The sequence below is a fragment of the Ochotona curzoniae genome, unplaced genomic scaffold, assembly GCF_017591425.1.
Source record: "Ochotona curzoniae isolate NIBS_2020 unplaced genomic scaffold, NIBS_Ocur_1.0 contig_3819, whole genome shotgun sequence".
NCBI lineage: Eukaryota > Metazoa > Chordata > Mammalia > Lagomorpha > Ochotonidae > Ochotona > Ochotona curzoniae.
Window position 1 is genome coordinate 48961226 of NW_024466004.1, and position 16670 is coordinate 48977895.

General features: G+C 43.8%; 1 protein-coding gene across 1 annotated transcript in view; it reads right to left on the bottom strand.

Annotated features, from left to right (window-relative positions):
- USP45 (ubiquitin specific peptidase 45) overlaps positions 1–16670 on the bottom strand; it is a 74322-nt gene that overhangs the window by 43265 nt on the left and 14387 nt on the right. The gene's annotated exons all lie outside the window — the stretch shown is intronic.

Genomic DNA, 16670 nt, shown 5'->3' on the forward strand with positions numbered 1-16670 from the left:
AAATTCAGACTTGAGTATAGCTTCTGCCAACAGAGACAATTCCAGTGACTTTTAGAGACAAAATGTGAAGGGGTATTTAAAATCCAAGCATTTCCTGCAAAACTATCAAGGAAAATAACAAAAAACAATTTTTAAAAAAATCCAAGCATTATTCTATCTTTTCAGGTAGGCTTTCACTTCACATTTACAAAACCCAGTCTCTGACAGGTTAAATAAGATCACTGTCAAAAGTCACAATGTGTAATCTTGTAATTACAAGTCCATTGTCATTTAACCACTCAAATTGTCTTTAGTGTTTTATATGTAGTGAGAATTATGTAAGATTTGTACACATTTGGATCTGTGCAGCCCCAAACAAATATAACTCCTCAAAAGTATGTAAACTCTCAACAAATACTGCCATTTTTTTAAGCTTTTGAGTATAAAAACAGAATGGTTGAAGAACTATAGATTATAACTATATATAAATATTTAGATATGCATTATTCACTTGAAAAAATATTCCCAGCAATATCTTAATCTTACCCAAATAAATATCGTAGAAACTATAATATACAAATGATTTATGTATCTTTGTACTACATTTATCCATCAGTTTCCCAAACATCTGGGATAGCACCCCAAAGTAAACAATGTTCATAAGACCATCTGGACAAAACTGCAGGCAAAAAAAAAAAAAGCATAAACATATGGAAAAACAGATTTTCCCTTTCCCTTCAGCAGTAAGGGCTAACAAATGTCAACCCTAGATACATCCACGCTTCACTGTGCGATGCTTTTCAGCACCACCTGGCACTCCATGCAGAGCCACCAAATATGGACAGCACTGCCAGAAAGAACGTATCTGCAAGGCAATGGCAATAAACACAGTGTGTTTCATGGCTAAATAGCCACTTCACACAAGTGGCAAAGGTCTGTTTGCTGATTTTCACATGTGAATCTATGAGAAAATATTCAAAATCAGCTCTCCTATTAGCCTGGAATATTAAAAAGATCTGACAACTAGAAAACAGAACATTTTCTGAGGGCCATTTAAATGTCTTATTTAAAGTGTAGTATTTTTATTTTACTAAGTAGCACATTTATAAAATGCTGCAATTGAAATACAATTGATTTACAAAATGTACACCATGTGCCATGTACTACATGAGTCACTATCTATAATTTTCTATACCAATTACTCATGACCTACCATGGGAATATAAGGAATAGATTAGTACAGAGAAATTAACCCTCAACTTTATAATATCTAAGAATTTCAGAAATTTAGTGAATATATATTATATATCTGCCAGAGGGAGCTTTAGATTTCAGTTTAAAACAGGTGAAAAGCAGTTTATAACTTCTAACAAACAATGATTCTTTTTTTAAAAAAAAGATTTATTTATTTATTGGAAAGTCAGATATACAGAGAGGATGAGAGACAGTGAGGAAGATCTTTGGGCCGATGATTCACTCCCTAAGTGAGCGCAATGGCCGATGCTATGCCGATCCGAAGCCAGGATCCAGGAACTTCTTCTGGGTATCCCACGCGGGTGCAGGGTCCCAAAGCCTTAGGCCATCCTCAACTGCTTTCCCAGGCCAAAAGCAGGGAGCTGGATGGGACGTGGAGCTGCCGGGATTAGAACTGGCGCCCATATGGGATCCTGGTCGTTCAAGGCGAGGACTTTAGCTGCGAGGCCACGCCGCCGGGCCCGAACAATGATTCTAATTTCATTTTCAGAGACAAAGCTTTCCCAATCTGTTAGTATTTTAGATCTCATTTTCTCCCTTTATAAACACATACACTGAATTTCAAGATATTCTCAAGTATGAAATAACTCAAAAAACAAAGCTGCTATAACAATATCAAAAAAGAAAAAACAAAACTTTTTATTGCTTTTGTTCTCAAGTTCTATCGACACCTATGAAAAAGTGGAGCTGGAACCAGCAAAGGAGTGTAGCAGTTAAAGCTACCTGCAAATCCAGCATCCCACACAGGCAATTGAGTTCAAGACTCAGTTGCTCCACTTCCCATCTAGTTTTCTGTTAAAGAGCCTGGGAAAGCAGCACAGGACGGCCCAAAGCCTGGGGACCCTGCACTCACGTGGGAGACCTGGAAGAAGCTCCTGGATCCTGGCTTTGGATCATCTGAGTGCTAGCTGTTGCAGTCATTTGCAGAGTGAGTCAGTGGATGGAAGATCCTTTTCTCTGAATCTCCTCTCTGTAAAACTGCCTTTGCAATTAAAAAAGAAAAACTATCCTCATCTCAACATAAAAGCTGTGACAGTAAGAAAACCCTTCAAAAAAATAAAGGGGGGGTCCCGGCACAGTGGCCTGGTGGTTAAGGTTCTTGCCTTGAATGCACCAGGATCTGATATGGGTGCTGGTTCTAATCCCAGCAGCCCCGCTTCCCATCCAGCTCCCTGCTTATGGCCTGGGAGAACAGTAGAGAATGGCTTGGAGATATTGCACCCGTCTGGGAGACCCAGAAGAGACTCTGGGCTCCTGGCTTTGGATCAGCGCAGCACCAGCCATTGCCGTCACTTGGGGAGTAAATTAGCAAATGGAAGATCTCTGTCTCTCCTCCTCTCTGTATATCTGACTTTGCAATAAAAATAATTTAAAAAGATACAATCTACTCCAGGCCAATGCAGTGACATATTCTAGCTTCAAGCACCAAAATCCTGTATGGGTACCGATTAGTGTCCTGACTATTCCACTTCTCACCCAGCTCCCTGCTTATGACCTGGGAAGGGAGCAGAGGATGGCTCAAGTCCTTGGGACCCTGCACCCATGTGGGACCTGGAAGAGGCTCCTGGCCACTGCTGCCATTTATGGAGTAAAACAGAGGATGGATGATCTGCCTCTCTTTCTCTATGTAAATTTTTCTTTGAAATGAGAATAAATCTTCAAAAAGAAAAAAAAAGAATCACCTCAAATCTTTTGATCATAAAGGTTTTGAAAGGCAGCGTTAGGAAAGAAAAAGAGGGATATAGTCCATTTGCTTGTTCTCTCTCCAAATAGCTGCAATGGCTGGAGCGTTGCAGGTCTGAAGTCAGGAGCCAATAGCTTCCTCTGGGTCTCCCAGATGAGAGGAACCCAAGCACTCGAGCCATCCTCTGTTGCTTTCCCAGGCACAGTAACAAGGAGCTGAATCAGAAGTGGACCAGCCCATATAGGATGCCAACACTCCAGGTAGTGGATTAACTTGCTGTGGAACAGTGCCGGCCCCATTAAGAACCCATATTTAAGAGGATCTTTTTTTTTTTAAAGATTTATTTATTCATTTTTATTACAAAGTCAGACATACAGAGAGGAGAGACAGAGAGGAAGATCTTCCGTCCGATGATTCACTCCCCAAGTGACCGCAATAGCTGGTGCTGCACCAATCGAAAGCCGGGAACCAGGAACTTCTTTTGGGTATCCCACGTGGGTGCAGAGTCCCAAGGCTTTGGGCCGTCCTTGACTGTTTTCCCAGGCCACAACCAGGGAGCTGGATGGGAAGTGGAGCTGCCGGGATTAGAACTGGTACCCATATGGGATCCCTGTGCGTTCAAGGCGAGGACTTTAGCTGCTAGGCCACCCCACTGGGCCCAGTGGATCTAGTAGGTGTGTACTCTTAGCAGTTGTGGCCTGGACATTAAATGCCCATATCCCATTTTAGAGGGTCATCCACTCGTGGATCTAGTTTCTTACTAATACAGACTCTGGGAGACAGGTAATTGGGTTCCGAACACCCAAGCAGAAGACCTGGATTGAGTTCCCAGTTCCAGCCTCAACCTTGGTTCAGTCCCAATGGAAGCTCTCTGTGTAGAGGTCTGTATCTTCTTAATTAACATAAAAAAATTAAATCATCATCTTAGGAATAAAATAATGTAAGCAATATAAGCAATATAGTAATTGATAACTCTTTTCTCCTCAAATTCCCAAGTACTGGTGAATTGCCTGGGTGAAGCCAGAGAACATGGGTTCCTCCCCCCGCCCCCCAGGCAAAAAGGAAGTAAATTTATTTTACATAAAAGAATTTGAGAGTATCATCTCCCTTAAGTTATCACCTTTGATAACTGCTCCAATTTTGGAGATAGCAACAAAACAAGCACATTTAGCGTTATAAACTATCCATTGCAATAGAGGCCGAGAAGGCATTTTGATCATAAAATGTTAGTGGTGAATCAAAAGAAAAGATCACTACTATTAAACAAAAGATGGAGGTAATTAATTATTACATGTCTTTTGAGTTTGGAGTTGTATAGCCTGATTAAGTTAAAGTTTGTGGCAGTTGTTTGCAAATGGTTTCTCAAAAAAATTAAATTCTAATAGCCTATGCACCCACTTTACCCAATTAGCTTCTCCCCTAGTATCTGCAAATGAGAAAGTAAACACACAAATTACTTTCTAAGTTTTGTGGTTCTGATTAGGAACTCTAGATCTGAATTCATACAAGTAAAATATAACAAGCTTTTTCTTTTAACATTTATTTTTATTAGAAATGCACACCTACAGAGAAAAGAGTTGGGAAAAAAGATCCTCAGTTCACTCCTCAAATGGCTGCCGTGGCTGGAGCTGAGCCGATGCAAAGCCAAGAGCCAGGAGCCTCTTCCAGGTCTCCCACATGGATGCAGGGTCCCAGGGCTTTAGGTCATCCTCTACTGCTTTCCCGGGCCACAAGCAGGGAGCTGGATGGAACTGGAGCAGCCAGGGCATGAACTGCCCACATGGGATTTTGGCATATGCAAGGTAAGGATTTAGCCATGGGCCATTGCACCAGATACCACAAGATAATTTTTAATTGTCTAACCTTTATTCCAATCCTATGTAATCTAGAAATAATTATTTTTAGCACCTATTTTCAAAAATAAACATTTCCTAGGACAGCTATCATTTTAAAACATAGCAAAAAGTATTACCTTTTTTCCCAGAAGTATTTAATCACTGAATTTTGGTATTATCAAAAGTCACAATGTTGTTTGTCTTCAGATGTAGTTTCAGATCCCAATAATCCATCCAATAACTTATTTTAAGATACAGAAACTTATACTTTATAAATTCAAAAGAACCAAAGCAATTCCCATTATTTTATATAGCAGGAGCCCAAACTCCAGGAGTTTAACAGAACATTTTCTCTTTAATCTTGTTAAAAAAAAATACCCTCCCACTTGTATTAACATTATGGGTTAAAGGCAGGAAATAATTTGGGCTTGTCCATCACCCGCCTATCATCAAAAGAAAACCAATATTCAACAATATTATTTAACCAGAAATTCCTGTACCATATCTAGGTATGTTTAAAACACTGACATCTACAAGATTCCAAGATTACAAAAATACCAAATTTCACGAGCCCTCGGGAGATGTGCTATTTTTTTTAATTATTTTTGGAGCAGTTTTTAGGTTTACAGAAGTTACAAAAACTGCACATATATTCCTCTTTCCCATGTACAGAGAGCCTCCTCCATTATCATCAACCCCCATCAGAATGGTTCTTTTACTGTAATTGATGAACCTACATTGACACATCATTTTCAATGTCCATAGTTTAAGAATGCATCTTAATGGTGTGCATTCCATGGATTTGGACCAATAAATAATGACATGCATTTATCACACTGAAGAGTTTCCCTGTGCTAAAAATCCTAGGCTTTGTCTTTTTATCTCTTTCTGTCCACCTAACTCCAGACACACATTCATCTTTCTACTATCACCAAAGTTTTTCTCCCTGCTTTTTAGTAATATATATTTCTGAGTGGGCCTCAGGAAAGTGTTTATTTGCCCCCTTGTCTTGGGTTACACAGGAGTTACTCATTATATTTATGGGGCTGAGGAGCACTGGAAGAAGTTTCTGCTTTTTTTGACTTTGTTTTTGCTTTAAGCAAATCCTATCATCAGATGTGACATCTACACAGCTGTAAGCATTCTTCTGGGAACCTGCACCGGAGCTCATCTTAAATGCTTAATGCAATTACCTAAACCAGTCATGCAATATTAATGTTATCTGGCCATTTCTACAGCTGAAAACTTTAAAGTGTAAAAAGGAAAACCTTCCTGTCCTACAACTGCTTACCTTAAAACCAAATGGCTGGCTTACCTATTTATTCTCATGGTCTACTAACTCACTCTCAGTTAACCATTAATTTTAGAAATTCTTAGGTAGCCACATAATGAAAGCAAAGGTAGAAACCAAAGGCATTCCTATTTTCCTCCATACTACAAGTCAAGTGATCCACCCAGGAAACAAAGCTCACCACCCACTTACCCTTAAAACCCAACAGTGGAATCTTAATTCCCTCAGGGCACACTCTACAATTTAAGGCCCTTGAACATCCCTCCACACTTTTCAGTCTGACCTCTTATTACCCCTCAACAATATAAAACACAACATTCCAGCTTTACGGAATTGCCTGAACCTATTAAGCTCCCCAAATCAATGAGCTATCTGTTCTACCTGGAACACAAATTTTCCTTTTTGTCTAGATATCCTTCAGCCCTTGGCTCAGTAGATGAATCCTCACAATGAAATATCCATCCAACCAGGTTTGATTCTACTCCCAAGTGCTTTCAGAAAGTCCTGTAACTGGCTCCATTGCAGCACTATTTAAACAAGCAATAGTTAGGAAGACTGAGTTTATCCCAAGGCCAAAAAATCAACAATGACAAAAAATGGGAAGTTTGCTTTGCTCACTAGTGCATTTCTAACATATAGAACATCTTTTGACATAATGTGTAAACTCAAACACACTAAAACAGTGATGATAAAATAATTTTAATGTGTGTGTGACTATTCAGGGTTGGGAAAGAGGAAGTACAACGTGTTACCAACAATCTCAGTAAAAACAGATTACACGTTACTTTAGTTTAATTCACCAAGTTTTCTTAACGTTGGTACATGAGAATAGGAAAGAATATAAGGCAGATCCCTGTTCTCAAGAAACACGATATTTTAAGAGAAAACTTATCATGGGCAAACATGAAAGTTAAACACCATAAAACAATAAATTCTAAAGTGTACTGCATAGATACCCAGGGCCAAAACAGATGTAAAGACTGGGAGAGCATCCTAGAAACAGGATTTGAGCTGAGTCCCAATGGGCAAGTAATTCTGGAGACCGAAAATAGACAAATGTACTAGTTCAGCTGTTGCCAAGTGGATCTGATCACACCTTCCTCCTCTGAGGCCCTATGAAGGTCAACAGCATTTTCTAAATAAGCCTAAAACATTATTCGTTTATTTGCTTTTTTCTTTTTTAACCTTTCGTTCACTCTCAATACTATAACACAGTCTTCCAGAGGCTTACAGAACATATATCACAACAGACTGAATGAAGCAGAAGTGAGAAGTCAATTGTTTGCTACTAAGCCAGATATTGAATTTATAAAGATATGAAGTGGTACCTTTCATTAAACTTGTTTTCAAAACAAGGTATTTGTGTTAACATGATAGAGAATTACACCATTTCAGTAAATATTTAATTTCTCATTTGATACATATGAATAATCAATGCTCTCTAAATTTGCAAAGAGATAAGAGTCTAAAAAGGTACTAAAGCCAAAGTTTGAAATTGAATGAGCTGTTTGTAGACTGAGGAGTACCAGCCTAGATTTCTTTGTGTAGAAGAACCATCTCAAGTGTAATAGAATGGAATTCACCAAACACTATGTAACTTTAAAAATTTGTTTAGGGTCTATTGAACAGGTGCAAGTTTTCATCTCAGTTGTTTATTTATTTATTATAATCCTTCCACACTAACAATATATATATTTTCATCCTACTTTTTCATTTACCTGCATTTTAGCAATTTGATAGTCCCACACAATTATTTACAATAAGCCCAAAATCCCACCTAGCATTCTATGAAACTCAAGGATAACTTTCTTATTTTGTTTTCAAATTATCTCACAAAAACACATGGAACTTTCACACAACATAACTATAGCAGATAACCCCACACCAAAACAAAACAAAGGAAAAAATCCTTGCATCTAAAATGCCAAGGAATCTTATTTTAAATCAAACTTGCCTGAGAGATTCTGAAGCTTGACCCACCAAGGTAAAGGCATTTTGCTGCAGAACGTAGGGAAGTCATGAACTTAGAATTCTGTCTCTCCCTAACTTTGAAGGTTCTGCTCATCTTCCAGCTGCCTCAGGAGTCCATTTCCTGTCATTCCAGGTGCTGCTCATGGTACCACAACTCAATCAAGGCTTTGAGCAGGGCTTCCTGCCACCTGAGATGATTTCTCCTGTTGTCTCCAACCGGCTGAAGTTCATTCTCTTGGTGTCATCCTGAAAGCCTGATTATTCGTGATTCCTCTCCATTTCAGTTTCTCTCCACCAAATATTGCACAGCTGTCAATATCTCGGGGTCTTTGAGTATTAACTATTCTAGAAACATGAGTCTGCTAGTAAGATAATTACTTTTCATTACACAACTTCTGGGAGAAAGTGCCTCATTGGGTTCTATCCCCTAAAGCCCCGGAGGAAGGTCAACGTTTTGAGGAGAAATAAGGCTCAGATGAACTGCATTTTGCCAGGTGATCCCACAGCCAGTGACTGAAGGGATTAAACAAGAATGGCATAGCTCCTCACTCAAAGCCCATGCTCTTCCTAAACCATTCCACGCTCCATTCCAGCATCCTTCAACAAAAATTCAAGAACTGCAAAGCTGACTGGAAATCAGCCTGGCCTTGTCCTTAACCTTAGGAACCCTCTAAGGTTAAAAATCCAGAGAAAAGGGCCCTATCGCAGTAGCCTAGTGGCTGGGGTCTTTGCCTCGCATGCACCAGGACCCCATAAGGGCTCTGGTTCTGACCCAGATGGCTTTGCTTCCCATCCAGCTTCCTGCTTGTGGCCTGGGAAAGCAGTGGAGGACAGACCAAAGCCTTGGGATCCTATGCCAGCGTGAAAGACCTGGAGGAGGCTCCTGGCTTCAGAATGGCTCAGCTTTGGCCATTGTGGTCACTCAGGGAATGAATCTTCAGATGGAGGATCTTCTTCTCTGTATATCTTTCCAATAAAAATAAACCTTTTTTTAAAATGCAGATAAAAGAATTTATGCAAGGGTATTTTCATCACTCTTTGCACCACATCCCTTCATATTTAATATAGCCAACGAAACAAATCAAAATAGCAGCCTTTATGGATTGCACTAATGCCAACCTCAGTTCCTGACGTAATCACCTTTGTCATCACACTTCCCTGGTTCTCCCATTAGAGCAGAACTGGAGCTTTTACTAGCTTGCCTAGGATAGAGTTAAGAATTCAACAAATGTTGAAAACATGAAATTAGTAATTTCTTTGGCTGTCTGAGAGCCAAAGTTTATTCTTCTCTCTTCCAATTTCTTCACCATACTCTCTTATTAGAAATAGCTAACAGAAATTTCCAGCAGCCTCCTGCCTGCTGGTGGATCTCAACACGGGACGTCTCATGCCTGTATCCCAGACGACAGCCACCATGTGCATGTGGTGAGCTGTCCCGGGCATGCCTGGGCTCCGGGGGCTGCTCCATTCAGGGTGAGTACACTGAGGGGATAAGTATCTGGGACTGGGCAGGTCCGGGGCCCACCTGCTGCCATGATTGGGTGGTGAATGGGATTGGCGAGGGGCACGACCTTTGCCCTGGGAGTTTAAACTTCCAGCAGCTGAGCCTCCCGCCTGCTGGTGGGTCTCAGGACGGGGCATCTCATGCCTGGATCCCACACGCCAGCCACTATGTGCATGTGGTGAGCTGTCCCCGGGAGCCAGTGCCATTTGGCACCAGGCTCTGCCTGCTGGCCGCCCGGCCTGGACATCTGGGGTTTTGGTTCTTTGAATTGCTGCTTAGGTTGCTTAGGCTTGAACCCACTGTGCTTCTGGGATATGAGTCAATCCTAAAGATTCCCAGTGACAGTAACTCTTCCTTGTAATCACTGAACAATGATGAGCACTGAACACGAGTTCATGCAAAAGCTATGGCTCAGGGCTTGTCCAGCAGGATATGCTATTACCTGACATGATGATGGATAAAGAGAAGGGTCACATTAGGCAGGGCCATGACATTAACTAGCACTTGAGAACCATAACCGGGGGCAGATTCTGTGAGGGGTGTGTGGGCCAAACTCTGTGGAAATTCTAGCACCACTGGTTATCTTAACAGTTAGGGTGGTGATGGACTAAGCTAGGTGTGACCAAGGAGCCTGCCATCAATCACAGGTAAAAGAACTCCCAATGGTCTGGATTGGTCAAGGCAGCAGCACCCGAATGTGCATCCTGAATAGGGTGTGGGGTGGGCCGTGCTGCAACGTTCACCAGATCATACAAGGCCAAATGGAAGACTAGACTTCACTAGAACCTGGCCTAAACCCAATGGCATGTATGAGAACTGGGTCTGGGAGTGGATTAAGTGGAGGAATTTGGGAAACTCCCCTTGTGAGTCACAGATCCCGCTGGTGACCATGTGGTCCAGACCTGGGGGTTGGACAAGCTGGGCAAAGTAGCTCCAAGAGCTGGCTAATGTGTCAATTGGTAATGGAACAGGGTGGACCAGGCAGGACTGAACAAACCTTAGCCCACAAGCAAAACTAAAGACCAGGGGGGAGCACAGGTCATGCCGAGCTAGGCTCTTGTAATTACTGGTCTGCATGAGCCAAGGATGCTAAGACACAGTGTCTAAGGCAGAGGTAGGGGCAGGTGAGGGGCTGAGCCAAGCTGAGTCAGAACAACCACTGGCATGTAAGTGATCTATGGCTGGAAACAAGCCCGGTTGGGGAGCTAAGGGGACAACCCTAAGTGGGCTGAGGTTCCCACCAAGGGGAGCGTGTGGGCTGGAATGGGGACTGCGTTCTGAACGGGAAACTGTTGTAGTCTCCCTTGGCACAAATGTGGACTGGGATTGGATGCACCAAGCTGGGCCAGATTCCAATACCCCCTGGTGTCCTGGAGGACCAGGGTAGATGTGCGATGGACTAGGCAAGGTCTCAACACCTACTGAGTCACGTGTGAGCCATATGTGGGTATGGATGAGCCATGGCTGGGCTGAAACATCCAACAGCAAGGACCAGTTTGGCTTGAAGGCCAGTCAGGAAAAGCCTCTATCCTGCTAGGACAGGAGGTGAACTGAGTAGGGCTGGCTCATGGAACCCCTGGTATGCACAAAATCTGGCATTGGGAGAGGTTCTGATGGAGGAGCCTGGGCATCTCCTCTGTCAGGACACAGACTTGGCAGGTAAGCGCAAGAAACATGATAGGAAACAGCCCAGAATAGGCCATGGAAAGTTTCCCACTGGCATACATTTGGCATGGGCCGGGGGAAGACCAGGCTGAATCAGTTCACATCATCCACTGGCAAATCCAGGCACCAGTACAGTGTTGGTCGAGCCAGGTTCAGTCACAACAAAGACTAGTGCACAATACGGAATGCCAAGGTGAGGTTGCCTGTACCGGAAGTGACTACAGCACCCAACCAGCACATGTGAGAACCAGGAAGGGAGGGGGTGGAACCAGCAGGGGAATAAGGGGTGGTTCCGTTGCTGGACAGTTACTCCCGCTGGAGAACGTGGGCTGGGATGGAGGCAGAACAGACTAAGCAGGTCTACAACACCTGTGTGCCTTGTGTGGACTAGATCAGGGAAAAGCTGGGCTGGGCTGATTATTCCTACTGGTGCAGACTAAAATTAGAGTGGGTGAGGGTTGTTTGGGCTTAGCTACAGAATCAGCTGGCAGAAGCTGGCACTGGGGTCTAATTCTGTGAAGTCAAAACACAGAACTACCTGGAGAGTGCATAATCCAGGAGTGGGAGAAGCCTGGGAGGGAAATAGTGGGCTCCTCCCTCTTGGGTTACTACTTCTACAGGAGGGCATGAAAACCAGGACAGGAGCTGGGGTGGAATGTTGTGTGGAATAGACTGGATTACTGCTACACATACTGGCAAACCAGGGTAGGGTTGGGCCTGGTGGGGGTTATTGTGGGTCACTCCAACTAGGCTGCAGCTCCCACTGGTTTATGCAAGGGCCGAGTATGTGCTGGTCAGAACCAGGCAGGATTGTAACACCCATTGGTTCCAGTGGAAGTTAGGGCTGAAAACAGAATCAACCCAGCAACTGCAAACACCAGCTGATCAGGGCCACGGACTGAGCTGGGCCCTATGCCTTGCTAGTACATACAAGAATCTGGTCTGAGAGCACCTCAAAGTTTCTTTGGAGATCTCCCCAATCGAAATGCCGAACTCAGAACCCTAACCAAAAAAAGAGAGAAGACAGAACAGGTCAATCAACCATCTCAGCTATATCTTGGCAGCGAAATACAGGGCAAACGGAGACTCTATGATGGGTTATGTCAATCGGTGGATTCTTCAAAGACATCATAGAGCTTGGAGTTGCAAGATTGGCAGCAATTTATAACTGGTGAACTATCAAAACCACCTGAGCAAGAACCTCGGAGCATACTCTACATGCAAGACCTGGGTTGGGTGGGAAACTGGGTGGGCCTTCTCCCTTAATACCCCGTTTAAACACGAAGGAAACAATATGGAAATAACAGTCTTACCCACTTTCCTATAGCCCTTTAACCTTTTTACCCCAATTAACTATGTAAAGATTGTCAAAAATATATTAAAAAAAAAAAGAAAGAAAGAAATAGCTAAGAAAAACAACTTTACTGGGGCTATAGGAAATACACCTGGCAATTATATTTTTATATAATTTTCAGGTTTTTTTTAAAGATTTATTTTTATTATTTTTTTTATTGGAAAGGCAGATATACAGAGAGGAGAGACAGAGAGGAAGATCTTCCATCAGATGATTCACTCCCCAATGTGAGCACAACGGCTGATGCTATGCCGATCCGAAGCCAGGAGACTCTTCCGGGTCTCCCATGCGGGTGCAGGGTCCCAAAGCTTTGGGCCGTCCTCGACTGCTTTCCTGGGCCACAGGCAGGGAGCTGGAAGGGAAGTGGGGCTGCCAGGATAGAACTGGCGCCCATACGGGATCCCGGGCGTTCAAGGCGAGGACCTTAACCACTTGCGCCACCGCGCCGGGCCGAATTTTCAGTTTTTAAAAATTATTTTCAAGGGTAGTGCTGTGGTGTACTAAGCCTAGCCTCTGGCTATAGCACCAGCGTCCCATGTGGGCACCTATTTGTGTCCCAGCTGTGCACTTCCAATCCAGCTCCCTGCTTATGGCCTGGTATAGTGGAGAGTGGTTCAAGTCCTTGGGCCTCTAATACCCACATAGGAAGCTTCTGGCTCAGCTTCAACTGGCTCAGTTACAGCATTTGTGGCCATTTGGGGAGTGAATCAGCTAAGACCTCTGTCCCCCAGCTGCAGGCAACTCTCAGGCTTACCTTGTACCTAGACAAGTGTTACACTGCTAGGAAAAAAGCAGTCAATAACTGGCAGGCCTTCTGAGGTTGGGTAATGCCAACAGTATACCAGTGTGCCAGCATAGTTGCTTATTACATTTTCTGCAGATGTGCAGGAAATGCTGCAGACTTTTGTGCAGTGGATGGGAAACAATGGGCTGGGACACTCAGCCCTGGCTCCCAGACATGATTTCTCAGGGAACAAAGTCTGAGGAGTGACTTCTCGGGGCTTCAATGGACTAGGCCACTGAACTTGCAGATGGGCAAGGAAACTGAGACGAGGAGGTTTAAGGACAGGAAACTGTACATGTGGCTGGTTCGAGGCACCCGCTTACATGCAAGACCTATGCATGCGTTAAGTAGCACTGCCCGCTGACTGCCATCATACACAAAAGCTGGAGCTGGGGGGCTTTCCTGGCAGAGCTAGGCTGCAGTATCCACCCAGGGGTGTTGGAACAGGGGCTGGGATACATCAGGTTGGGTCATAGCAGCCTCCAAAACATTACCGAATCAGATATGAAGCAGTTCACATAGAGGATTTGTGGGTTCACCCCTGTGGAACTGCAGCACCCTACCTGGGGCTGAGCCAGGAGAGACCAGGTTGTAGCACCCATTGGGACATGCAAAGGCTGGAACTGGGAGTGGACCATGCCAAGCAGTGCCTCAGCACACTCCAGCACGCATGAGTTCTAGGGCTGGGAGAGGTGCTGGTAGGGGAATTTGAAGAGTTCTCTGCTAGGCTGCAGCTCCCACTGGGGACCATGGGAGTGGGCCAGGCCAGGCAAGGCTGCAGCATTTGTCAGCATGTGCGTGGGCAGGGTTTGGGACAGGCCACAGTACCCACTGGCGTGCAGGAGAGCTAGCATCGGCTAGGCTGTCACATCCACTGGAGCACACGGAGAGCCGGAATGAGTACAGGCTGGCCAGGCTAGACCACAGCACAAGCCGGCAAGTACCAGGATTAGATAAGAGTCATAGCAGGCTGGGCCTCAGTACCCCCAGGCAAGTACAACATGCAGGGTTGGTGGTGGGCCTGGCAGGACTGTGAGTACTGCTCTGGCTGAGCTGCAACTCTAGCTGATGAACACAAAAGTCAGGGCTGGGGCGGGGCTAAGCCAGGCTGGACGTGGGCTGGGTCTGGAGCAGGGTGGGCTAAGCTGGGGTGCAGCACCCATGGGTGTGCATGAGAGCCAGATGGAATGCAGACCGTTAGGCTAGGCTGCAGCACATGCTAGCATGTGCAAAAACTAGGGTGGGGATCGGTCTGGTGGGGATAACTGGGGTAGCCCTGACAGGGATGTGGTACCTGCTGGTGTCTGTGATGACCAGGCCTGTGACAGCCTGGACTGGGCTAAGCCACAGTACTCTTGGTTCATGTGAGAGAAAGAACCAGATGCAGAACTGATCCTGGTCAGTTACATCTACTGGTATGTTCATTGACTGGTACAGGTAGCAGAACACACCTGACCCTGCACTGGCTGGGACATACAAGAGTCAAGTCTGAGGTCACCCTGGGTGAGGTTTCTTGGGAGGACACTCCAACTAGATCAGTGAATTCAAACTCAGGCCACAGGGAAAACCACAAGATACATGGTCTGGTCTTGGCATGCATGTATCAGCACTGGGCCTCCTCAGTTCCTAATGCCCATGTAGTGGACAGCAAGCCTAGATGCACATGTGAAAAATTACAGCCAGCTCATCCAGGCTATCAGAGAACACTGAGTGCCTTGTCAGAGGATAGAAAGCAGAACAAGGTTGGTCAACTCTCCTACTCAAGCTTTGCAACATGTTCCTGGGTCTATGGATGCACTAAGGTATACCTGATCAGCCAACAAACCTTGGGAAGATTTTCTCAACCCTGGAGCAAAGAAACTCACAATATTTCAGAACTATAAAGACTATTAAAAAAAAAAATAGCCATTTTAAGGTGTATAGCAGTCAGCTTTGTATCATGTAGTAAACTGTGGTTGATGTTAAGAAAAAAAAAGACTACTCAAGTAACACCCCTGAAACATTCTTCCCCGCATCAGGGTCTCTAAGGAGTCATCAAATGACCGTCTCCTGTACTCAGGTGCTGATGTAGTTTGACAGCAAGGCTCAGTCCCTTCCCTTCCCCCACTGCAGGAACAGGAGAAAAAAAGTAAAAAGAAACGAAACATTTGTCCCACTCACCTTCCTCCATCCCTTCATCTTCCCCACCCTAATCGGACGCCCACATGGGCATGTATCCCTCTCAATTACATAAACATCATTAAACATAAAATAATTTTAAAAATTAAAAAGACATCTCTCTCCTCTTTGCAACTCTACCATTTAAACAAAAATAAATATTTAAAAGGTTTAATTTACTTTAATAATTTAATTACTCTAAATTTTAATTAACATTTGCATATTGACATTTTCATTAGCATGTTATTTAACAAATACATATTATTATAGTTACATAGAGCATGTCAGGTAACATATTACTTAGGTAACAAACTGCATAATGTATGTTACTAATATATTATAAAGGGTCTGCCTGACCTCTATCCCAGGTTCCTGGGAAGTACTCTTCAAGTTCTTGTCGTTACTGGGACCCCTCGGATGACACCAGAGAATCCGTGCCAAAAAACTGACTCATTGTGGATTCCTAGACAGTTTATGCTAAAGAGACAACTCAGGATGGGCACTGCTGATGCCAGGTCTAGCCAGGCGATGACAGAGCTGTGGAAACTAAGACTGAGTAAAACTGATATGGTGATTATTTAATCGATCATGCCTACATTGATGAAACTCCAATGAAAACACTCAATCTCGGGCCCAGCTCAATAGCATAGTGGTTAAAGTCCTTGCTATGCACTCACCGGGATCCCATATGGGCTCTGGTTCTAATCACGGCGGCTCTGCTTCCCATCCAGCTCCTTGCTTGTGGCCTGGAAAAGCAGTTGAGGATGGCCCAAAGCCTTGAAACCCTGCACCCATGTGGGAGATCTGGAAGAGCTCCTGGCTCCTGGCTTTGGATTGGTTCAGCACTAGCCGTTGAGGCTGCTTGGGGAGTGAATCATCGACTGGAAGCTCTTCCTCTCTGTCTCTCCTCCTGTCTGTATATCTGCCTTTCCAATAAAAATAAATAAATCTTAAAAAAAAAAAACCCACTCAATCCCAAAGCTCTTGTGAGCTTCCCTGGTTAACAACATTCATGTATATTATCACACAATGTGTGTATGGGTTCCTTTTTTCTGGAAGGGAAGGTCATACTCCCTTTGCATTAGATGCAGAAACTTCACATTTAGGTCCCCTCTTTTTAGTTATGGGTCTCTTCTTTGGTCTTAATTTATATCCTTTTATTCTATTTCTTTTTTTAAAAAAATAATTATTT